General features: G+C 40.3%; 1 protein-coding gene across 5 annotated transcripts in view; it reads left to right on the plus strand.

Annotated features, from left to right (window-relative positions):
• Positions 1-24,860, plus strand: part of CEP112 (centrosomal protein 112) — a 437,815-nt gene that overhangs the window by 197,902 nt on the left and 215,053 nt on the right. The window lies entirely within an intron of this gene.

The following is a 24,860-nucleotide window of genomic DNA, read 5'->3' on the forward strand; positions in this document are numbered from 1 at the left end:
CAGAGAAGACATACAAATGGCTAACAGAGCATATACTGCATTTTGGTGACCAGCCAGCCCATTAATAAAAAACAAACAAACAAAATAATTTCAAAGAGTGATTTATGAAGGAGAAGGAAGGTGTGTACAGAAGACTTGTTGGGCGGGGGTGGGAAGGTGATTACCAGCATTGGCAGGTGGTCAGGGAAACCCTCTGAGCAGCGGAACTTTGTGCTGAGAATCTTGAAAACTCGGGATGAGCCAGCCTTGAAGTCTCTGGAGGAATACTATTCCAGGCTGGGGGAACAGTCAGTGCAAGTATCTGAGATGAGAGCAAAGTTGGGAGTGTTCAAGGAATAGAAATGACAGAAAAGGCCGGTTCAGCAGGAGTGTAGAGGGGAAGGTTCCAGCTGTAGGAGACGGGGCGAGAACTGGGCCTGGCCTGGGACCAGGATGTCTGGGGCAGTGTAAGAGGTTTGGATTTTGTTCTCAGTGCTCTGTGTCTTAATTATTTTTTTAAAAAAAGTTCTTATTTTCATCTTTTCTAAAAATGTATTCCTGCTAATTCTTGGAATATTCAAGGTGGTTATTAATTTTTACTTGTTTGTTTAATTTGCTTGCCTTGTTTCCTTATAGCTGAGTCACTAAGTTAAGAAAATTTTTTTCTAAAGGCAATATTTGAACCTTTTTATTCTGAAATAATTTTTTTATTCTGAATAATTTTTTCATTATATTTTCAATTCCTTATAAGTGGCTACTACCTCAAAAACTAATTAATCCCTTGTGATTAACTGAATTTTAATCCCTCTCCTAAGTGATGGCAGTTAGGGGCTCAGTTGAGTTCCATGAAAGGGAAATCTGATCTGAAATGTGACCTTATGGCTGTTCTGTTGTTGCTCTTTTATCTTAAAATGTTGGTAAAAAAATACCTGAGTTACTTTCATAGTGATGGTGTAAAGTTTGCAGATTGGTCATTCTTTGTTATTTGTATTCTCTGCTTTGTCTGGCTCCATTCTGTCTGGAGCAAATCACACCCATGCTTCAAGACTTGCTTCCTGCTCCAGCATGGCCCTAAAATGTCACGTGACCTTTTTGGCCCACACCCCTTTCTTCCTTCTCTGCAATTAGGCCATTAATCTCGTGATTCTGTACTCTTAAATCAGTTCTTATATTGTAAAATATCGTATAGAGCTGTTTTTAATCCAGAATGGAGTGCAGTCTACAAGGGAGCAGAAATTTCTCTTCTATTTCTTCCAACCTCTATTACATTATGTTTCTGTGATTGAGTTGATAATAGAAATACATTATAGAATTCATTACGTTGTTGAATTCATCGGAGTGGGAAGTGGGGATAAGAAGGAAACTGAGATAGCCAAATATAAGTAAGAATATTAAGGAAGGGCTAGAAGTGTTGCATATTATCATGCTCTAGTTATGAGGTATAACTGAGATGATTTGGGGATTAAAAGCAATATTAAAAGCAAAGATAAAAATAAGAAAAATGTCGGTTCCTCTAAGTAAGCTGGTGGAGGAACAGGGGAGAGAGGAAAGCCAACAAGTTAAAAACTGTTTCTGTGACACAGATATGACTCAGAAACTATTGTGTTTCAGGGTGAGTATAAGGGGCAGAAGCATTCTCTTTGAGAGTTTAAAAAATTATATTTTCAGGGGTGCCTGCGTGGCACAGTCCATTGAGCGTTGAACTCTTGGTTTCAGCTCTGGTGATGATCTCAGGGTCGTGAGATCAAGCCCTGATTTGGGCTCCGCACTCAGTGGAGAGTCTGCTGGAGATTCTCTCCCTCTGCTTCTGCCTCTCACCCTCCATTCACTGTCTGTCTCTCTCTCTCTCTAAAATAAATAAGTAAATAAATAAATATTTTTTAAAAATTACATTTTCATTTTGATGATAATCTTATAGATGACAGATGTATAACCAGATATAGCCAAGTGACTTCAGTGCCTGATTTGCATTTATTTTATGATTGTTTTGGCACAACTCTGGCTTTTTAAAGTTGGACACAAGAAAAACCACCATGGAAAATTAACATTTGACTAAAGAAAAATTATTTTAAGTTAAATAAATAATATTTTCAATGAATGTGATAGGCAAAGAGCGACTGTCTTATGAAACTAATAAATTTATAACAAATAAAGATAATTAGCATATAAATTAAGTAATTAGCACAAATCATAAGAAAATCATTAATGTCCCAACAAATGACCTGGCAAAGGACAGAAACAGATAAGAAACGAATTGAATAAACGACCATGTAGAAACATCTTCAGCCTTAGTATTAATGAAAATGCAAATTAGAATTAACAATGATGTACCATCTAAAGTTGGTAAAAGTTTAGTGAAATTTTTACTTCATATATTGCTGATGGCATTTAAATTAATGCAGCCTTTTTGGAGAGGATTTTGGCAGAGTCAAAAAAGTCATAAAAAGTATTTACACCCGTGATCTCAGACAGAAATATTCAAACAATAATGTTAATTATTTTTTAGGTGATGGTATCATGGTTGATTCTTTTTCTATACTCCCTACTTTCTACATTATGACTGTCTTTTTTAATGTGACAGTCATGTTTTTAATTTAAAAATACACTTACATAGTGATGAATCACTAAATTCTACACCTGAAACCAGTTTTACCATATATGTTAACTAACATGAATTTAAATAAAAAGTTGGGGAAAAAAACTTACATAAACTTGTTTGAAAAATGTAAGTTTCAAAGGCTTTTCTCAGAATGATAGTTTTAAAAATCTACCAAAGTTTTGTCTTTGTATAGTTTTGCTTGAAAATACTTAATAGGGGAAATTAATTTTTTAAAGAATTGATACTATTAATAGAAATTACATGCTGTTGGGGTGCCTGGGTGGCTCAGTCAGTTGAGCACCTGACTCTTGATTTCGGCTCAAGTCATGATCTCAGGATTGTGAGATTGAGCCCCATGTCCAGCTCCATGATGGGCATGGAGCCTGCTTAAGATTCCCTCCCTCTCCCTCTGCCCCTGCTTGTGTTCTGTCTCTCACAAAAGAAAGAAAGAAAGAAAGAAAGAAAGAGAGAGAGAGAGAGAGAAAGAAAGAAAGAAGAAAGAAAGAGGAAGGAAGGGAGGAAGGAAGGAAGAGAAAAAGGTGCCTGAGTGGCTCAGTCAGGTCATGATCCTGGGGGTCTGGGAGCAGGGAGCCTGTTTCTCCCTCCACCTCTGCCTCTCTCTCTCTGTCTCTCATGAATAAATAAATAAATAAATACAATCTTAAAAAAAAAGAAGAAACTACATGCTGTTGCATTAATTTTTCTGTACTTCATTTTCATGAAAAAGGGATAAATGATACAAGTGTCATGCAAACGTGTGACAGGAATTAAAAAAAAAACCCACACGAGGATCTCTCAGAGCTTGGTGATTTCACCCATTTTATTCTTCCTATATCTACAGGCCTGTTCATTAGACTCGGGGTTGAGACTAAAGATCCCAGGCAGTAACCCACTAGGGAAAGAAAAAGGCAGGAGGAATATGAGCTAGTAGATTTTAGGAGAATACTTATTGATGTGATAATATACCAACTTTTTAAAACCCTTTCCAACAGGAAATTTTATTAACTGGAACAGTATTCCCCCAGACCACTCCAAATTGTAAAGATTTTTACTGTGAAAGTTTATCATGAGAAATGATAGGCGTATAGCTGTGGTCCCTACAAGCTAGCACAAGTTCACTAAAAATGAAGCCAATTAAACTAAGCTCCTTTCCTTCTCTGAACTGGGGGCCAGGCTGGTAGATAAGGCAAGTATAGCTGGACTTCACTGAGCTATATGGTAAGGTCCTTCACGTAGGCAATATGGGAAAATATGGCTCCGATATTGGTGCATTCATGTGGCTAAGTGATGGTTCAAAGGGCCGTCTCTGAATGACCAGTGTCAACCTGAATGAGATTTCTAAGTGTGTCTATCACTGGATAATGAGACGGAGGTAAAGTTCCCTGCTTCCCTAGAGCTCAGAGGAGCGGTTAATGAGTAGGATATGAAAGTCAGAACTCTGAAGCTTTAAACAGCTGAAATTAAGATGATTAAATTCACTGGGATTGAATATAAAATCCTATGCTTAGATTGAAAAAATTATCGGCAAAAAATACAAGGCAGGGGTGGGGGTGGGTGAGGGGTATAAAGGGTGGGGACAGCAAGGCAGACAGAAAAACATGCCTGGGATGATGGCATAATGGGCCCAGTCCGTTGTTTACATGGCACGTCACATAAGGAGTAAGTCAGTTCTGGTTGCCACATTTTAAGTAGGACACTGACAAAAACATGTTCAAAGGAAAGTCTCCAGAATATAGAAAGACTTGGAACTATGTCAGAGAGAATATTTAAAGGAATTCTGCCAAGAGAAAACAAGACTAAGGAGAATAGCCTATCTATTTATTCTTTTTTCTTTTTTCTATCTATTTATTCTTAAATTCAAGGTCTGTCATCTAGGAAATAGTAGGATTGGTCCGTGTGGGAATATCCCAATAGCCAGCAGTTAGTAGGACTGCGTTGGGGCTGCGTACCACTTCTGCATGCTTTATATGCGTTCAGCCATGTCCCACCTCACAGTGGTCTTGTGAGGCAGAGACCATTATGTATTATTCCCATCTAGTTGTAGAAACTGAAGCTCATCCTCCTAAGTGACCTGTCCAAGGTCCCACACACACAATCAGAACCTGGACCGGAGCTATGCTCCTAACCTCCACTCTAAACGGACTCCCCTTCCACTTCCAGGAGGCAGAAATTGAACCCAGGTGTAGATAATACGGGGAGACATTTTGAGTCATTTCAAAGTCGTTCTTTCCTAAAGAATTATTCGAATGTACAGTGGTTTATCTTGTGAGAAAGTAAGTTCGAAGTAGGTGTCGGGAGTGTTGTAGGGGGATGCTGTGCATTTGGGGGGGCTGTCCTACTGCTAAGGTCCCTTTTGAATCCAGTGTTCTGTGATTTTCTGTTCTTTTGCCTGATTAGACCCTCAGCCTGTGTGTGTGTCTCGTGACAGATGGAGCCATCTCTGGATCCACCACTGACTCATTTACTTAGGTACCTGTCTAGCTGCATGCCTGTCTCCAGGGCTGCTGCCTGCTTTCTCAGCTGCCATTTTGTACAAGTGTGACAACTTTTCTCTTATTCTGTCAGACTTTTCTATAAAATGTGAAATATGGTTCTAGCATCCCACACTGGAAGGGGATGTAGATGCTCGTCACCCAGGCCCTTGTCTGCACTCAGACTGGGGTAGGTGATCTCTGGGGTGGTGAGCCAGCACCAGGGTGTGTGTGGGGCTGCACACATGCTTCCTGGAAGGTTGGAGTCACTTGATTATTTTGTGGGAAAGCGAAGCAGTTTTACTACTGAGGTAACAATCATATTAAAACAAACAGACACTTTCCTGTTTTGAAAAATGCAAAGTTCTCATGAATTTTTAAGATGAAATAGGACATTTCAAAGAAACCTCCAGCTTGCAGAGACTGCTTCAGGCTATGCCCTCAAATCCCCCAGAGGGGTGCTATTCATTTTCACTGCTGCTAGGGGTACTTTGGTAGAAAGTTTAGAAGCACTTATCTAGCCTAACCCTCCCATTTTTATAATGAGGGAATTGACATCCAGAGGAAATGAATGACTTGTGCTTTTGGGTTCTCAGTTTCCTTATTCAGTTTTCATTTTTGAGCCCCCTCCCATATAGAAAGCATCATGCCAGGAACTGAAACGAAGTGAAAAAAGCAAAGTGGTATTTTAAAATATTTTAGCCAGAATGCAGGCATAAAGTGGGCAGATGTGGAGAGAAAAACATCAAACACATGGGCTAAACACTCACACAAATATCCTGTAAAGCCCAAGCTTTCATCAAGATTTCCTGTTTCTTTCCTGTATAACTCATTGGAACAAAAAGACAATTCTAATTGTCTGCACAAACCTCATTCAAGCTGGAAACAAACAACAAACCAGGCATGCTAGGATTTCCTGAACTATGGAGATTTTTTTGGCAATCCATCATATCATTCTTTAGTCTTCTATTTTATATCTTCTCTTTTCACTACAAAGCCTTTAAAGGGAAATGTAGTTCAACAGATAAACAAGTAGTCAAATTCTCAGGAAAGAATAAATGCTTACTGTGAATGATCCTAAAAAACACTGAAGGACCAACTGCTTACATGTTACTCTTATTTGAAACTTCAAAATATTTTGGTAGCAAAGACAGTGTAAAGATGAGACAAAATTATACAAGATAAGTAGTTGGGAAGTTTAAGATCAGTTGAGATATTTAATTAGCAGATAGTATGCAATTCCCAATTTTCCCCCTCTCAATATTTTAGTTATCTCCATGTTTTAGGTAATATAGTCTAAAAACATGGGCTTCTGTTACGTTAGACTACTTAGCTTCCCGGGGAAAGGATACGGTACAAAGCAAGACATAGAGGGGAGAGAGGGAAAACATGACTAGTCGAGGTGCCCAGGGAGATGGAGCGGTACGGGGAGCCCGGCCCAGGGAGAGTGTTGGCTTCAGAGGGGAGGGGCAGGCCTCGGCTGCAACTAGTGACAAGTGGAGAGGAAGACGGATACATAGAAGTTTGTAGCTCTGCAGCAGGAAAACGAGGGCGCTCTTGTTACTGGAGGTTTTCCTCCGTGAGAGGGGAGGAGAGATCTTTTGCTGACACTGGAGGAGTTACATGGACAGCAGAGCTGATGGAAGTGGGGATTATTTGATATTATTGTGGTGATCGCATGACTGATCTGACAAGAAAAACTTGGTGAAACTTCTTTTTGGTATCAAGGTCCCCGATGAGGTTAATGACCATGAAGTTGTGGGTCTCCCTAAGAACTCTCCAAAATGGATTTTTGTAGGGTTTATTGTTTTCTGAACATGTGTGTACCTCATTGTACATCAAGTATGCTCTGTCATTCTCTTTGTTTTCTTTTGCTCACTTTATTATACTCTTTTTAAAAGTCTTTTGGTTTGGCTTTCCTTTTCCAGATTGTAGTACATAATTTTTGAGGCTTAACTACATAACAGCCCCTTTGCTCTTTCAGTGGTGGTCTAGATAAATGCAGTCCTGATCCAGTGATGCTGCAAGGCACAGATTGGTCCTACCGGCAATAGGCAGAGCACCCAGATTCCTGGATGTTAGGCTCTAGAGTCAGAGACCCAGGCTATGAAGCCGTAGAGCCTGGGCCCATGGGTCCAGGTCAAGCATTAGGAGCCTGGGTCCATAGAATGGGTGTTGATGCTTAGTGAAAGGTATACTTAAAGCAGGCCTCCTCTTCCTGTTTGTTTGTAACTTTTCTCATCTAGGTTAAAACAAATGGCACTTTTATCTGGAGTGGGAATTAAAGGGGCAAAGATGAACACAATTCTTTTCAATAACTGTAATATGAATTATAAATGTTGTATTTTAGGGATACTTCATTTTAAAAATGTTTCCTATGGGTGCCCAGGTGGCTCAGTTGGTTAAGCGTCTGTCTCTGGATTTCAGCTCAGGTCATGATCTCAGGGTTGTGAGATCAAGCCCCACGTTGGGCTCTGTGATGAGTGTGGAGCCTGCTTAAGATTCTCTCTCTCCCCCACTCCGCTTCGGGCCCTTCCCCCATGCCCCACCCCCTGCTCATATGCTCTCTCTCTCTCTAAAAAAATAAATAAATAAATAAAATAAAAACTAAAAACTAAATAAAAATAAAAATGTTCCCTAGATAGTGATATGGTTGATGATTCCCATTCTCTAGATACCTTAGAAGTCTGCAATAGAAGCAATGTCTTTCCAATCATTCATTAGTTAACATACGTTTATTGAGCACCTACTTTGTACTAACCATTGTTCCAGGTGCTTCGGATATAGCAGCGAACAAAATAGAGTCTCTGCTCTTATGGTAGAGGACACAACAGCAATACCTCTTTCTCTCTCTCTCCCAAAATTGCTATGAAATAAAGCAGGATAAGGTGTTTAGAGTGAAGGGCTATTTTATATAGGGTGGTTGTTTCATATAAGGTGTTATTTTATATGCAGCCTGTGAAAGGCTCTAAAGAAGTGATACTCAAGTTAAAACCTGCATGAAGGGAAGGAGGAAACCATACAAAACGAAGTAAGGAAAGAATATTTCGTGCAGAGGGAATGGATTGGTATGTGACTGGAATGGAGTGAGCCAAGGAGAGAGTGTGAGGAGCCAAGGTTAAGCTGTGGGCAGCTTATATCAAGTTCTGTGGACTGTGATGGGAAGTTTAGGTTTTATTCTGAGTGTGACGGGAAGCCATTGGAGCATTTGAACAAAATCTGGTCTGAGTTTTAAAAATATTTCTCTAGCTGCTGTGTGGAGCCTTAATTGTCAGGGATGCAGTGGGGGTGTGGAGCCACTTAGGAGAGATTGCAGGGGTCTGGTGAGAGATGACCACAGCTTGGACCCGGGGAGGGGTATGGTGGGGGTGATGGCAAGTGGTCAGATCAGGATGTATTTGGCAGGAAGGACTTGTTAGTGGATATGAAATGGAGTAGGAGGGGAAGAGGGAACTCACAACGGGACTCGTCAGTTTTCCGGCTGAACAACCAGGTGAATGGTGGTGACAGACATGGACCTGTGAGTAGAGAGAGAAGAGATAGGAAGTCACAGGACTGAGCCCAGGGGCATTACAGCACTCAGAGATGAGGAGGAGGTGGAGGAAAAACAGAGACTGGGGAGAGAAGCCGGTGAGGTAGCAGGGAAACTAAGAAGGTCTGGTTTCGCATAAGCCATGTGCAGTCAGTGTTTCTGGAAGGAAGAAGTGAGCAGCCGGTTGTTTCTGGGGCTGTCAAGAGGGGACATTAGATGGGGACTGAGAACTAATCATCGGATTTGGCAAGAAGACCTCTTGCCACCTCTTTGAGGCCAGTTTCAGTGGAATGTGGGAACAAAAGCCTGGGGGGACGGAGAATTGGGATGTGAGCATCCCTTTTGAGGAATTTTGAAAGAAAGGGGAGCAGAGAAATGAGGTGGTAGCTTGAGGGATATGTAGGGTCAATGGAAAGTTTTTTAGAAAATGGGATAAGCACAAATGTTTGTTGATGAACATGATCCATTGGAGAAGAAAATGGCGATGATGGAGGCAGCGGTGGGAGATTGTGAGAGCAAGTGCTTAATTTGGCAAGAGGGGGTGGCATTGGTGCAGATGGCAGGGCTCTCCTGAGGTGGCAACGAGGATGGCCGCCCACTCAAGTCACAGGAAAGGCAGAGACTAGGCAGGTAGACACGCCAACTGCAGATAAGGAAGATGAAGTAGTTACCCTCTGAGTACTTCTGTTGTTCGACTGTTCCCGAATGCTCCCTGTTCCATTCAAAATGATAAATGATGGTGGAGCATTGGAGTAGGTGATGTGAGGAAAGTAAAACCATATTTTGGAGTTTATAGCCTGGTTGATCTGTTTGTCCTTCTAAATTCCATACTAGCTGGGAAACTCTGATGATTTTTATATTTCCTATTCGTTCAGCAGCAGTGATGTGCCAGGTCAAGAAAACTGAATGTGTTTTAGAGGAACAGCTAGAAAGTAAAATAAATTAAAACAAAAAGTACAGTGAAGACATGTTTTCCCCCAAAATGTTGAACTCTGTCTAAGAGGGTGAATTCTTAGTTAATGAATTTTCTCAAGGTTGAGTTGCTTGAACTGACTGTCATTAAACAATAAAGGAAAATCTTGAAGGATTTGACTATCTGAATGAATCCTTCCTGGGTTTTCATTGAGATCTGGCAGAGAAAATAGTAGCTAATTTTTCAAAAAGTAATAAAGCTCAGGGTCATTATTGCCAGTCATGCCCTGTGGGTGCCGGGTGAGTATTTTGAAGTGTTTAAGGAAACTGCTGAGAACAGTACTAGCTTCCCCCACACGTGGCATTTCCAGCGTTCCTCTGTGACCACTGGTGTGCTTCCAGCCTTCAACCCTTGTGCTTCAGCAGCCCCGTGTCCCTGGCTGTTGATGGCTCACTAGAGAGGAAAAGGAGAACCAGTTCTATATGCTGGCAGGTCCTTGTTCCATCTCAAATAGCACTCAGCACTGCAGTATTAAACTTATAAAAAAGAAAACTTGCATAACCAAACTGAACTGTTGATAAACAGATTTCATAGATGGGTTTTTTTGTTGTAGTGGATATCATCTAGGCCTGGAGCCACATGGCCACCCACAAATGACAAATTCTTCTTCTGATCTTGACACACTGATGACTTTTTACTATTTGGGGGGGATGCCTGTTTCTATTAAGATGTTGTTCATAAAGTCAGACTATACTGTGGCATTTTCTGTGCCAACTTGTGCTAAATTTTTACTTTGACTCCAAAGGCTCAGAGCAGATTGTGTATGTCCTTAGGTTTATCTTTTTTGTTTTTTTTTTTTAAGTTTTTATTTGGGTTCCCATTAGTTGACATACAGCGTAATATTAGTTTCAAGTGTACAATGTAGTGATCCAGTCGTTGTATACATTACTCAGTGCTCATCATGATAGGTCTACTCTTACTCCCTGAAAAATCCTTTTTTTTAAAAAAAAGATTTTATTTATTTATTCACGAGAGAGAGAGAGAGAGAGAGAGGCAGAGGGAGAAGCCGGCTCCCAAGGAGTAGAGAGCCTGATGCAGGACTCGATTCCAGGACCCTGGGATCATGACCTGAGCTGAAGGCAGATGCTTAACCATCTGAGCCACCCAGGGGCCCTTCTTTTTTTTTTTTTTAAATGGCTCACTCTTTAAAGGAAAGTACCCCTTGAACTATTAGCCTGATATATATAATTGCTCACAGTATTTGAACTGACCTTCATCTCTCTTTTTAAAAAAGGTAGCACATTTACAATGGTTGATGCTTTTACTAGGCAGTGGTCTTCCCTACTACTCCACTCAAATTGACCCAGGGAGGAGATGCCGGAACTGCCATCACATAGTATTGAGGAAGAGACCAAAAGTCTCAGGAAAATGAGAATATTAGCATGATTTTGTTACTTTAGACTAGATAACCTACCCCGTGGGAGGGCCTAGAAGATACTGCCTTCACTGAGGTGTTGAGGAAAGCACTCATGGTGGGGGTCTGATAACTGTTGAGCAGCTACGGACGGCTTCCTCCACATGCTGGCACCAACAGTAGGAGATGCTGCTGTGGAACTGGGCTGCCCACTTCTGGTAGGATGGTAGGGTTCCAAAATGGCAGACACCAGGTAAGGTACTCGAATGTCATATGGAAGGTCAAAGTGATTACCTGCAAGTCATGGGCCCCAAGACTTGAAAGGCAATCAAAGTGTCTTGCCTGGCAGGGATCTGTGGCAATAGTGAATAGAGCATGTGTTAAGGGATAAGAGAGGCAGAGACCAACGAGAATACTACTTGTATAACATCAAGAAAAAGTCAAGAGCTGGCAAGTAAACTTTAGATAATTCTCCACTTGCATGGAAAATCATGGTCTTTCATTAAGTTTCCAGCTCTCGGTTCACAATTCACAGACCCAGAGCCCGTGTTTTTGAAAGGAGACCATGTCCCTTGATAAGGGCTCTTAAAATATCAAGTAAATGCCATCCAACATGGTACGGCACACAATGGAGAAAGCAGAAATTCCACCAAAGTCTTATATTCTGGAGGTGACTACTGTGAATCTGATATGAGTATAATTCCTGAAATTTCTGAGACATAGGTAAATAGAAGGGTACGTAGATATATAGACAAAAACATTTTTTAAGAAATGAGACTATGCTATATTTTCTACTTTTATTAAAATAATTTTATGTGAAGTTAGTTGCAGAAGAAAGGAAAACAAGGAATTTCTGAAGTTTAGAAAAATGTTTCTTTGCCATATGAGAGGAGATTTCTTAGAAGATTAAAAAATAAAGATTAAAAATACACTGAGGTTTGGGGCACCTGGGTGGCTCAGTAAGTTAAGTGACCGGCTCTTGATTTCAGCTCAGGTTGTGATCTCGGGGTGGTGAGATCGAGCCCCATGTTAGGCTCATGCTGAGAGTGGAGCCTCCTTGAGATTCTCTCTCTCCCTCCCCCTATTACCTCCACCTCTGCTCATGTACACACTCACTCTCTAAAAAAAAAATACATTGAAGTTAGAGTCATTTTTAATTTTATGGCTCAATTTTGAGAGCATTAGTTTATTCACTACAAGAAAAAAAATAAACATGCTTAAACCTTTTTCCACCCACTCCTTCTACTCTATTTTTGTCAATTATAGTGTTATTTAGATATTGTGGAGGGTTATAACATTGGTGTTCTCCTCTGTAACCATGATTATCATAATTACATAGAGTTAGTTTTTTATTTAAATCATTTATATGCTCACCACCAAGACTTTTAGCACAACTTCCCCATAGTGGATTCCTTTATTTTGATTCATCTGTTGAATGCTGAGATTTCATCACTAAATAATTTTTTCCAAGAAGGGCATATCATTGTTGTTGTATTCATTGCATTTTTGCATGCTTGAGAATCACTGTATGTTTCCTTATTTTGGGCTGGGCATAACACACTCTGGTGACCCTCTCTTCCCTAAAGCTTTGTACATAGTGTTCCAGTGTATTTTGGCACTAAGCATTGCCCATAACACAGCTTCTCTAGTCTTCTCTTGGTTGCCTGAATTTTATCCTCAAGTATTTTTTTTTTTCAAGAATGATTTGCGTTCAATAGTTTTAAGTTTTGTTATGGTATTCCTGAGCTGTTACTTTCCTCAGTGAAGAACAGCTTTTGTTGGTATACAGTGTGCTTTTTTTTTTAAACTTTTTATTGTTATGTTAATCACCATACATTACATCATTAGTTTTTGATGTAGTGTTCCATGATTCATTGTTTGTGCATAACACCCAGTGCTTCACGCAGAATGTGCCCTCTTTAATACCCATCACCAGGCTAACCCATCCCCCGACCCCCCTCCCCTCTAGAAACCTCTGTTTTTCAGAGTCCATCATCTCTCATGGTTCGTCTCCCCCTCTGACTTACTCCCCTTCATTCTTCCCCTCCTGCTATCTTCTTCTTTTTTCTTAACATATATTGCATTATTTGTTTCAAAAGTACAGATCTGTGATTCAACAGTCTTGCACAATTCACAGTGCTCACCATAGCAAATATACTCCCCAAAGTCTATCACCCAGCCACCCCATCCCTCCCACCCTCCACCACTCCAGCAACCCTCAGTTTGTTTCCTTAGGTTAAAAATTCCTCATATCAGCGAGGTCATATGATACATGTCTTTCTCTGATTGACTTATTTCACTCAGCATAACACCCTCCAGTTCCATCCACGTCGTTGCAAATGGCAAGATCTCATTCCTTTTGATGGCTGCATAATATTCCATTGTGTATATATATATCGCATCTTCTTTATCCATTCTTCTGTCGATGGACATCTTGGCTCTTTCCACAGTTTGGCTATTGTGGACATTGCTGCTATAAACATCGGGGTGCATGTACCCCTTCAGATCCCTACATTTGTATCTTTGGGGTAAATACCCAGTAGTGCAGTTGCTGGATCGTAGGGTAGCTCTATTTTCAACTGTTTGAGGAACCTCCATACTGTTTTCCAGAGGGGTTGCACCAGCTTGCATTCCCACCAACAGTGTAGGAGGGTTCCCTTTCTCCACATCCCCGCCAACATCTGTCGTTTCCTGACTTGTTAATTTTAGCCAATCTGACGGCTGTGAGGTGGTATCTCATTCAGGTTTTGATTTGGATTTCCCTGATGCCGAGCGATGTGGAGCACTTTTTCATGTGTCTGTTGGCCATTTGGATGTCTACTTTGGAAAAATGTCTGTTTATGTCTACTGCCCATTTCTTGATTGGATCATTTGTTCTTTGGGGGTTGAGTTTGTTAAGTTCTTTATAGATTTTTGGATACTAGCCCTTTATCTGATACGTCATTTGCAAATATTTTCTCCCATTCTGTCAGTTGTCTTTTGGTTTTGTGGACTGTTTCTTTTGTTGTGCAAAAGCTTTTTATCTTGATGAAATCCCAAGAGTTCATTTTTGCCCTTGCTTCCCTTGCCTTTGGCGATGTTTCTAGGAAGAAGTTGCTGTGGCTGAGGTCGCTACCTGTGTTCTCCTTTAGGATTTTAATAGACTCCTGTCTCATGTTTAGGTCTTTCAACCATTTGGAGTCTATTTTTGTGTGTGGTGTAAGGAAATGGTCCAGTTTCATTCTTCTGCATGTGGCTGTCCAATTTTCCCAACACCATTTGTTGAAGAGACTGTCTTTTTTCCACTGGACATTCTTTCCTGCTTTGTCAAAGATGAGTTGACCATAGAGTTGAGGGTCCATTTCTGGGCTCTCGATTCTGTTCGATTGATCTATGTGTCTGTTTTTGTGCCAGTACCATACTGTCTTGATGATGACAGCTCTGTAATAGAGCTGGAAGTCCGGAATTGTGATGCCACTGGCTTTGCTTTTCTTTTTCCACATTCCTCTGGCTATTCGGGGTCTCTTCTGGTTCCATACAAATTTTAGGATTATTTGTTTCATTTCTTTGAAAAAAGTGGATAGTATTTTGATGGGGATTGCATTGAATGTGTAGATTGCTCTAGGTAGCATTGACATCTTCACAATGTTGGTTCTCCCAATCCAGGAGCATGGAACGTTTTTCCATTTCTTTGTGTCTTCTTCAACTTCTTTCATGGGTATTTTATAGTTTTCTGAGTACAGATCCTTTGCATCTTTGGTTAAATTTATTCCTAGGTATCTTATGGTTTTGGGTGCAATTATAAATGGGACTGACTCCGTGATTTGTCTCTCTTCTGTCTTGTTGTTGGTGTATAGGAATGCCACTGATTTCTGTGCATTGATTTTATATCCTGTTACTTAACTGAATTCCTGTATGAGTTCTAGCAGTTTTGGGGTGGAGTCTTTTGGGTTTTCCACATACAGTATCATATCATCTGCAAAGAGTGAGAGTTTGACTTCTTCTCTGCTGATTTGGATGCCTTTGATTTCTTTTTGTTGTCTGATTGCTGTGGCTAGGACTTCTAATGCTCTGTTGAATAGCAGTGGTGAGAGTGGACATCCCTGCCGCGTTCCTGACCTTAGGGGAAAAGCTCTCAGCTTTTCCCCATTGTGAATGATATTCGCTGTAGGTTTTTCATTGATGGCTTTTATGATATTGAGGTATGTACCCTCTATCCCTCTACTCTGAAGAGTTTTGATGAAGAAAGGATGCTGTACTTTGTCAAATGCTTTTTCTGCATCTATTGAGAGTATCATATGACTCTTGTTCTTTCTTTTGTTAATGTATTGTATCACGTTGATTGATTTGTGGAAGTTGAACCAACCTTGCAGCCCAGGGATAAATCCCACTTGGTCGTGGTGAATAATCCTTTTAATGTACTGTTGAATCCTATTGGCTAGTATTTTGGTGAGAATTTTTGCGTCCATGTTCATCAAGGATATTGGTCTGTAATTCTCCTTTTTGATGGGGTCTTTGTCTGGTTTTGGGATCAAGGTAATGGTGGCCTCATAAAATGAGTTTGGAAGTTTTCCTTCCATTTCTATTTTTTGGAATAGTTTCAGGAGAATAGGTATTAATTGTTCTTGAAATGTCTGATAGAATTCCCCTGGGAAGCCATCTGGCCCTGGACTTTTGTTTGTTGAGAGATTTTTGATGACTGCTTCAATTTCCTTAGTGGCTATAGGTCTATTCAGGTTTTCTGTTTCTTCCTGGTTCAATTTTGGTAGTTGATACATCTCTAGGAATGCACCCATTTCTTCCAGGTTATCTAATTTGCTGGCATAGAGTTGCTCATAATATATTCTTAGAATTGTTTGTATTTCTTTGGTGTTGGTTGTGATCTCTTGTCTTTCATTCATGATTTTGTTGATTTGGGTCATTTCTCTTTTCTTTTGGATAAGTCTGGCCAGGGGTTTATCATTCTTGTTAATTCTTTCAAAGAACCAGCTCCTAGTTTCATTGATCTGTTCTACCTTTCTTTTGGTTTTTATTTCATTCATTTCTGCTCTGATCTTGATTATTTCTCTTCTCCTGCTGGGTTTAGGCTTTATTTGCTGGTCTTTCTCTAGCTCCTTTAGGTGTAGGCTTAGGTTGTGTATTTGAGACCTTTCTTGTTTCTTGAGAATGGCTCGTATTGCTATATACTTTCCTCTCAGGACTGCCTTTGCTGTTTCCCAAAGCTTTTGAACCGTTGTGTTTTCATTTTCATTGGTTTCCATGAATTTTTTTAATTCTTCTTTAATTTCCTGGTTGACCCATTCATTCTTTAGTAGGATGCTCTTTAGCCTCCATGTATTTGAGTTCTTTCCGACTTTCCTCTTGTGTTTGAGTTCTAGTTTCAAAGCATTGTGGTCTGAAAATATGCAGGGAATGATCCCAATCTTTTGGTATCAGTTGAGACCTGATTTGTGACCTAGGATGTGATCAATTCTGGAGAATGTTCCATAGGCACTAGAGAAGAATGTGTATTCTGTTGCTTTGGGATGGAATGTTCTGAATATGTCTGTGAAGTCCATTTGGTCCTGTGTTTCATTTAAAGTCTTTATTTCCTTGTTGATCTTTTGCTTAGATGATCTGTCCATTTCAGTCAGGGGGGTGTTAAAGTCCCCCACTATTATTGTATTGTTGTCAATGTGTTTCTTTGCTTTTGTTATTAATTGCCTTATATAATTGGCTGCTCCCATGTTAGGGGCATAGATATTTACAATTGTTAGATCTTCTTGTTGGATAGACCCTTTAAGTAGGATATAGTGTCCTTCCTCATCTCTTATTACAGTCTTTGTTTTAAAATCTAATTTGTCTGATATCAGGATTGCCACCCCAGCTTTCTTTTGGTGTCCATTAGTTTTTGGACAATGGTTTTCCACCCCCTCACTTTCAATCTGGGGGTGTCTTTGGGTCTAAAATGAGTCTCTTGCAGACAGCATATGGATGGGTCTTGTTTTTTAATCCAATCTGATAGCCTGTGTCTTTTGATTGGGGCATTTAGCCCAGTTAGATTCAGGGTAACTATTGAAAGATATGAATTTAGTGCCGTTGTATTGCCTCTAAGGTGACTGTGACTGTATATTGTATGTGTTCCTTTCTCATCTATGCTTTTAGTCTCTCTCTTTGCTCAGAGGACCCCTTTCAATATTTCTTGTAGCGCTGGTTTGTGTTTGCAAATTCCTTTAGTTTTTGTTTGTCCTGGAAGCTTTTTACCTCTCCTTCTATTTTCAATGACAGCCTAGCTGGATATAGTATTCTTGGCTGCATATTCTTCTCGTTTAGTGCTCTGAAGATATCATGCCAGTCCTTTCTGGCCTGCCAGGTGTCTGTGGATACGTCTGTTGCCAATCTAATGTTTCTACCATTGTAGGTTACATATCTCTTCTCCCGAGCTGCTTTCAGGATTTTCTCTTTGTCTCTGAGACTCGTAAGTTTTACTATTAGATGTCGGGGTGTTGACCTATTTTTATTGATTTGGAGAGGGATTCTCTGTGCCTCCTGGATTTTGATGCCTCTTTCCTTCCCCACGTTAGGGAAGTTCTCTGCTATAATTTGCTCCAATATACCTTCTGCCCCTCTCTCTCTTTCTTCTTCTTCCGGGATCCCAATTATTCTAATGTTGTTTCGTCTTATCGTATCGCTTATCTCTCGAATTCTGCCCTCGTGATCCTGTAGTCGTTTATCTCTCTTTTTCTCAGCCTCTTTATTTTCCATCTTTTGGTCTTCTATATCGCTGATTCTCTCTTCTGCCTCATTTATCCTAGCAGTTAGTGCCCCCATTTTTGATTGCACCTCATTAATAGCCTTTTTGATTTCGACTTGGTTAGATTTTAGTTCTTTTATTTCTCCAGAAAGCATTTCTCTAATAACTTCCATGCTTTTTTCAAGCCCAGCTAGTATCTTTAAAGTCATGATTCTGAACTCTAGGTCCGACATCGTACTAATGTCCGTATTGAGTAGGTTTCTGGCAGACGGTACTACCTCTTGTTCTTTTTGCTGAGGTGATTTTTTTCGTCTTGTCATTTTGTCCAGAGGAGAATAGATGAATGAGAGAACAAAATGCTAACAGGTTAACAACGTTCCCAGCAAATATACTGTATACAAATCAGAAAAGACCTGAAACCAGAGGAAAAGAAAGGGAAAGAAAGAAAAAAGAAAGAGAAAAAAAAGAAAAAGATAAAAACAAACAAAAACAGAACAAACCAAAAAAAAAACAGAATATGATCAAATATGATCAGGCTAGTGCATAGATCAGTGACACACACTAGATTTTGGGTGTATTTTGGTCTGTTAGAAGAAAGTGCCTCCTAAAATTTTAAAGGAAGAAAGACTTATATATGTACAAAATAAGGGTTGATACAATGAAGGGATGGAAGATGATTGTAAAGATGAATATTATAAAAGGTTTTATAAACAGAATTGATAGAATAAGAAGTTGCTTGAAGGAAGAAAGAAGAAGATTTAAAAAAAGAAAAGAAGGAAAAAAAAATGGGAGAGACTGTGATCAGGCAGGAGACTAGAACAAAGCCATACACTTGTGATTTAGGGTATATTTTGATCTGTTAGAAGAAACTGTATTTCAAAATTTTAAAGAGAGAAGAACTTATATATATTTATGCCAAAAATAAGAGTAACTACTATGAAGGGATAAAATATGACTCTATAAATGAAAAATAGAAAATGTTTTTTTAAAAAAGGATTGATAAGATGTTGGTTGAAAAACGGAAAAAGAAAAATTAAAAAAAAAAACAAAAAAGTTAAAAAAAATTAACTTTGAAAAACTAATGAATCATGGTAAAAAAACCATGAATTCTATGTGCAGTATTCCCCTAGCGCTGGAGTTCTCCCGTTCTCCTTGATCGGTCAACTTGGTCTTGGCTTGCTGGCTGTTAGTGCTGATCTTCTGGGGGAGGGGCCTGTTGCCGTGGTTCCCAAATGTCTTTGCCCGAGGCAGAATTGCCCTGCCCTTTTTGGTCCGGGCTAAGCAAGCTGCTCGGGTTTGCTCTTAGGAGCTTTTGTTCCCTGCAAGCTCTCGGTACAGCCCTGGAGGACCAGGGTGAAAATGGTGGCCTCCCACTCTCTGCCTTGAGGAGCTTAGAACTCGAGGCCCCACTCCTCAGTGCGCCCCCAGAGAAAAGCAGTCAATCACTCCCGTCTCCCCGGTCTCCGGTCGTGCTCCGTGCTCACCCGGCCTGTGACCGAGCATTTCTATCTCTGGCACCCGACCCCGTGTGGAGTCTCCAAACCCAGCAGATGCCTGTGGTGTGCTCCCGCGCCGCTCCTCCCGGGGGAGGAAGGGGAGTCTCCCTGGCTCTGCTGCTTGTTGGGTCCCTGCTGGAGGCGCAGTGGCCCAACTGGGCTGCGGATCACAGTTTATGGCAACCCCGAGCTAAGAGTCCGCGCCTTGGCTCTGTCTCTGCAGCCGGCTTACCCGCTCCGATACCTGGGAGCTCTGCTGCACTCTGGCACCCCTGGCCTTTCTGTGACCCCGAGAGTCCTGAGACCACACTGTCCCGCGAGGGTTCCACCCCCAGCTTAGCCACTGGAGCGACGTCCCTCAGCGGAGCCGACTTCTAAAAGGTCCGATTTTGTGCTCCGCGGCTCTATCACTTGCCAGAAGCAGCCGACGGAGGCCCCCTCCCCCGCCGTCTATCCTCCCGAATATCGCCTCGGATTCACTTCTCCGCATGTCCTACCTTCCAGTAAGTGGTCGCTTCTCTGTTCAGAGAGTTGTTGCTACTCTCTTCTTCGATCTCCTGTTGAGTTTGTAGGTGTTCAGAATGGTTTGATCCCTATTCAGGTGAATTCCTGAGACCAGACGAAATCCAGGTCTCCTACTCCTCTGCCATCTTGCTCCGCCCCCACAGTGTACTTTTTTGATACACACACTTAGCTCTTCGTTCACTAAAGGAAAAATTTCTGGTATATCTGCATGTACATGGGTTTTCTTTGGCTCTTTTCTCGCCACATTATCTTCTCTGTCTCTTTCATTATTTCAAGTCCCTTGTCAAGGCCAGTGATTTGATTTTCAGCCATGTTTATTCAGTTGATTGCTGTTTTTAATTTATAATTAATTTTGTGATCAGGTTATTTTAGTCCTTGGTTAATTCTGTTGTTTTATCTTCTCGTCTTTGGGCTCTTGTCCCATCACCCTCATGATCTACCTAGGTCTCCCTGTCAACTCTAGTTTTTCCTGATTATGAAGGTGTATTTTCTTCCCTCAAGAATGGTGGGCCTTCCTACCTTTCTTCTGTGCTTTTCCCCCCATCCTACCTCTTTTTTTTTAATGTTTGGTTTTTTTTTTTTACTTGATGTAGTATTTTTATAGCTGTCCAGACACTTTCTCGTTTCATCTCACTTGGACGTTAAGTGAGCAGCACTATCCAGATCTTCTATTCACTTTGGTATAATGTGCATGAATTCTCTCTGACTCCTTTTCTTGCCCTTATGTTCAGCCAGTCTGTGTTCCTCTGAGTTTTGGTTTGAGGGCATAGGTATTCTGTCACATTTACCTTCTACAGCTTGAGATTAGGATAAGAACTAGGAGGAGAACTTAGTTGGGGCTGTGAGCAACTCTTTGTTAGAGAAACTGGTATCTGCTATGTCTTTTAACATTTTACTCATGTCCTCCCTCAGGATTTGCCCTCTGTATTGGAGGGTTTTTTTCTTTTTGATTGGTAGCTCTGAAGTCGATGCTTCATCAGAACCAGCCATAATTTTTCACTTTCTCAGTTTTATTCATCTCTTTCCAGCAGCCATTTCTCCTCCATGCAATTACCCTCCTCGCCCTCCCCTTAGAAGATCTTCCTCGGTATTACTTCAGCTCAGCACTTCTGCCTCTGGGAGAAGGGACAGAGTGGTATGTCTCACCAGGTCAGAACCTCTCTTTCTTTCCTTGACCACCACCATTTGACATGGATGGCCAACGTGATGGCCCTGTTTCCTTGTTGGGTTGCTGCAAGTGAATGTTCTGTTGTTTTTAACCTTTGTTTTGTTCTTCTCACAATTTTTCATCTGTCTTTACTCAGAAGTTCCAGTGTCACGTGTGTTCACCATGAGGCAAAGGTTGCCTTGGAAGCCAGTTGTTCGCTTATTGCTAAGAGCATTTCAGCAGCAGCTGGGTGACTGACTGTCAGGGTGTTACGGGGAAACTTCATGGATTAAGATTGACACTGTATTGCCTAGGTAGCCTTTATATCTCTCCAAACTCTTCGACTTTCATACTTCTGTTCACTTGGAATTAGAGCAGCTACCATTAAGTTATAAGTCACATCTATCCCCAGGGCTCCTAACTGGAGACTCCTTCCCCTTCTTCCTTTCCCAGCCAGAGCACAGGAGGCCTCTTTTTCTACTTCCTATAGTTTTAATCTATTCTTCTGTCAAGGCTTGTAGAATATAGATTTTGTAATTTGGTTCTATTTAAGGTTATTTTAGTTAGTATTTTTGTACCCGAAGTCCTTTTTAAAAATGTGTTGGATGCATTCTATCACTTGCATAATTTATGTTTCTGGTTTTGGAATTTCTGATATTGAGGTCTGTTATTGGGATGTATTGGTCTCCTATGGGTTGTGTACTGAAAAGTAATGACTTGTTCCACCCCCTTTGGCTTTTTCTTTATGAGATTATTAAAAGGTGTTTGGGCCACATTTGTGAGTACTTATTTCACTGTAAAACAGTTACCAGGACTTAAAAACATATATTCCAGGACGCCCAGATACTTGGCTATCTAGTGGTTCCATCTTGGTCTTTCTCAGAGCCTGGAATGTACTTCTTTTTTTTTTTTTATTTTTTTATTGTTATGTTAATCACCATATATTACATCATTTGTTTTGGTGTAGTGTTCCATGATTCATTGTTTGTTCATAACACCCAGTGCTCCATGCAGAATGTGCCCTCTTTAATACCCATCACCAGGCTAACCCATCCCCCTACCCTCCTCCCCTCTAGAACCCTCAGTTTGTTTTTCAGAGTCCATCATCTCTCCTGGTTCGTCTCCCCCTCCGACTTACTCCCCTTCATTCTTCCTCTCCTGCTATCTTCTTTTTCTTTTTTCTTAAAATATGTTGCATTATTTGTTTCAGAAGTACAGATCTGTGATTCAACAGTCTTGCACAATTCACAGCGCTCACCGTAGCACATACCCTCCCCAATGTCTATCACCCAGCCACCCCATCCCTCCCACCCCCAACCACTCCAGTAACACTCAGTTTGTTCCTGAGATTAAGATTTCCTCATATCAGTGAGGTCATATGATACATGTCTTTCTCTGATTGACTTATTTCACTCAGCATAACACCCTCCAGTTCCATCCACGTCGTTGCAAATGGCAAGATCTCATTCCTTTTGATGGCTGCATAATATTCCATTGTGTATATACACCACATCTTCTTTAGCCATTCATCTGTCGATGGACATCTTGGCTCTTTCCACAGTTTGGCTATTGTGGACATTGCTGCTATAAACATTGGGGTGCACGTACCCCTTCGGGTCCCTACATTTGTATCTTTGGGGTGGAATGTACTTCTGCTCTTGGACACTTAAATGAAGCCTCAGTTAGAATGAGGACATCATTGTCAGGTTGCAGAATGATATAGTCTGTGATGGAGGGCTGCACTTTCAGGGACTTCAGAACTTCAAAATTTCACTCTTGAACTTCATGTTTAGTGTGTGTTGTGGGGGGTAGCATAGTGGATGGCACACCATCTCCTATTTTGACCTACAAAAATGACAATTTCTACCTAATAGTTTCTAGGCAATAAAGCCATTTCCTCACCCAAACCCCAGCCATCAAGCCATCAAGCTCAGCATCTCAGGAGACTACAAGATGCTACCAGATACTTACACTTGAGGGCTATTCACTTCACTCCCCCAGAAGACATGCCAATCTGCTTTAATATATGTTGAGTGGATATATGTAGCCAGTATAGTTACCTGGCACACAGCCCATTGCTTTTGGTTTAGGGAACTGAAAGCTTTCCCTCCTATATTACGGGGGAGCTCTTTAGCTGGCCTTTACTTAAGCAGGTTCCTTGGTGATGGTGCATCCTGTTCATCCCTGTAGGATATATCACCTTAACATAGAGACCTCACTGACCACTAAACATTCATCCTTGAGGATGCTGTATACTTTTACATCCTCCACATTTTCCATGATTTACAACCTCCTGATCACCATTAACTCCATTAGACATTATTGTCGGTCAACCTAAAGTATCTAGTAGTCCAAGATAAAGAAGATACCCTACTTCATGTTTACCATTGAGATATGCCTACAAGTAAAGGACTGAACTGGAAAAGCCAAAAAACTCTTTTAACATTTACTTACATGGAAGGGGCTAGGGACCAGTACAACCTGGAATTTAAACACAGATCCGCTTTGGTGATGGGCTTTGTGGTTATGAATCTCATCATTAAGATGCATTAGGGTTTTTCTTCTGGACTCTACCATTTATTAGGAGAAGACATGTCTGCCAGATGATGCTAACAGCAAGGAGTCCCAGGCAAAGACCAGAAAGGGCTTATAACATTGAGAAGTTGGCCAAGTAGTGTTGGTTCAAGCAGACAAACCTGAGCTTATTTCACTTTAAGAGGTTCCGGCAACCCTGAGATTTATTCATTCATTAACTAGCATCACTGAGCGATGGGCCCTGACAAAATGACAAACTGCTAATAATTTATGAACATCTATCTTTATGCTCAAAATTCCACTATCTTTATTTCATTTGTTCCTAATTTTTAAAAATGAATAAACTGAAATCTGAGCATGGGCAGGGTCATTGATCAGTCTACCAGAGATCTTCAAATAACTCAGAGAAAGTTACTATAGAAGTACATTATTTAGAGCCTAGAATGAGGCAGCGCCATTACTAACGATCTCATAGCGACTTCTGGTCATATGTTTTTTCTTGGGGGAAGAATTCTGTAATCCTTCTGCCTTGATTACAGGTCAACTGGTTATTTTTCCCTAGAGCATGTAAAATATTTTGTTTTAAATCACACCCATTCTCTCCATTTTTCTGAGTCTCTTGAGAATCAGATCTCAGTAGTACTCTCTACCTCCATCTATTTCTTTTCAGTGTGTTAACATACTTAAATGATTTTAACTAAAACTTATAAATTTGTTATAATAATGCTTTGTAGTGTAACACTGAATAGAAATAATAATGTGTCCAAGAACTAAAAATATTCTAATTCAATAATTCATAAACTCAGATGTCTGAAATTAATGCAGTAATATCAATACAATTTTAAATTCTCTCTTTTGTTGGGATTGACATTGTAGTTGTGTGAATCAGAGTAAAACATGCACATTAATTTTAAATAAAGAAAACTTTACTACTTGGTATATAAGGAGAAGATGTGTATATTATTTTTTCTATATATTGCCAGCAGTAGAATAATAGGGAAGAAAGGTCCCTAAATTTGAAATAGACACAAATTCACTAGAATGTGTCTTTGTTCTCAGATGCAAAATAAATGTTTCTATATTACTTTATACATTATTTTGTTCTGGTAAATGTATATAATGAAAAGTGGTTATCCTTTCCTTTCTTCTCCATAGTATAATACATTTATAAGTGGTCAGACATTTCCTGTTCATTTTCCACTCTAAGAAAAATCACAGTAAGGAAAAATGCTGAAATCTGTGTTTATAAGCCCATTCAGTTTGTGTTTTTGCAATTAAAGGATGAGAATTTCAAATCTCAAAAGAAAATAACTTCTGAAATTTAGTGTAGCATGCACACATGGAGAAATGAATGCTATCGCTTTAAGATAAGGTAGTCTGGTGATTCATTGCACGAAACAAGAAACAAGATCGATTTGGAGCAGGCTCCTACTGTTAGCTTTTTTGAAGATGGATTCTCACGCCGAAAATAACACAACATATTCTAGATAGCAGCAGTTTTTTCCCTGAAATCCACCAAAACTGAAGAAAAATCCAA

The sequence above is a fragment of the Zalophus californianus genome, chromosome 16 (genome assembly GCF_009762305.2).
Source record: "Zalophus californianus isolate mZalCal1 chromosome 16, mZalCal1.pri.v2, whole genome shotgun sequence".
In the NCBI taxonomy this organism is placed as follows: Eukaryota; Metazoa; Chordata; class Mammalia; order Carnivora; family Otariidae; genus Zalophus; species Zalophus californianus.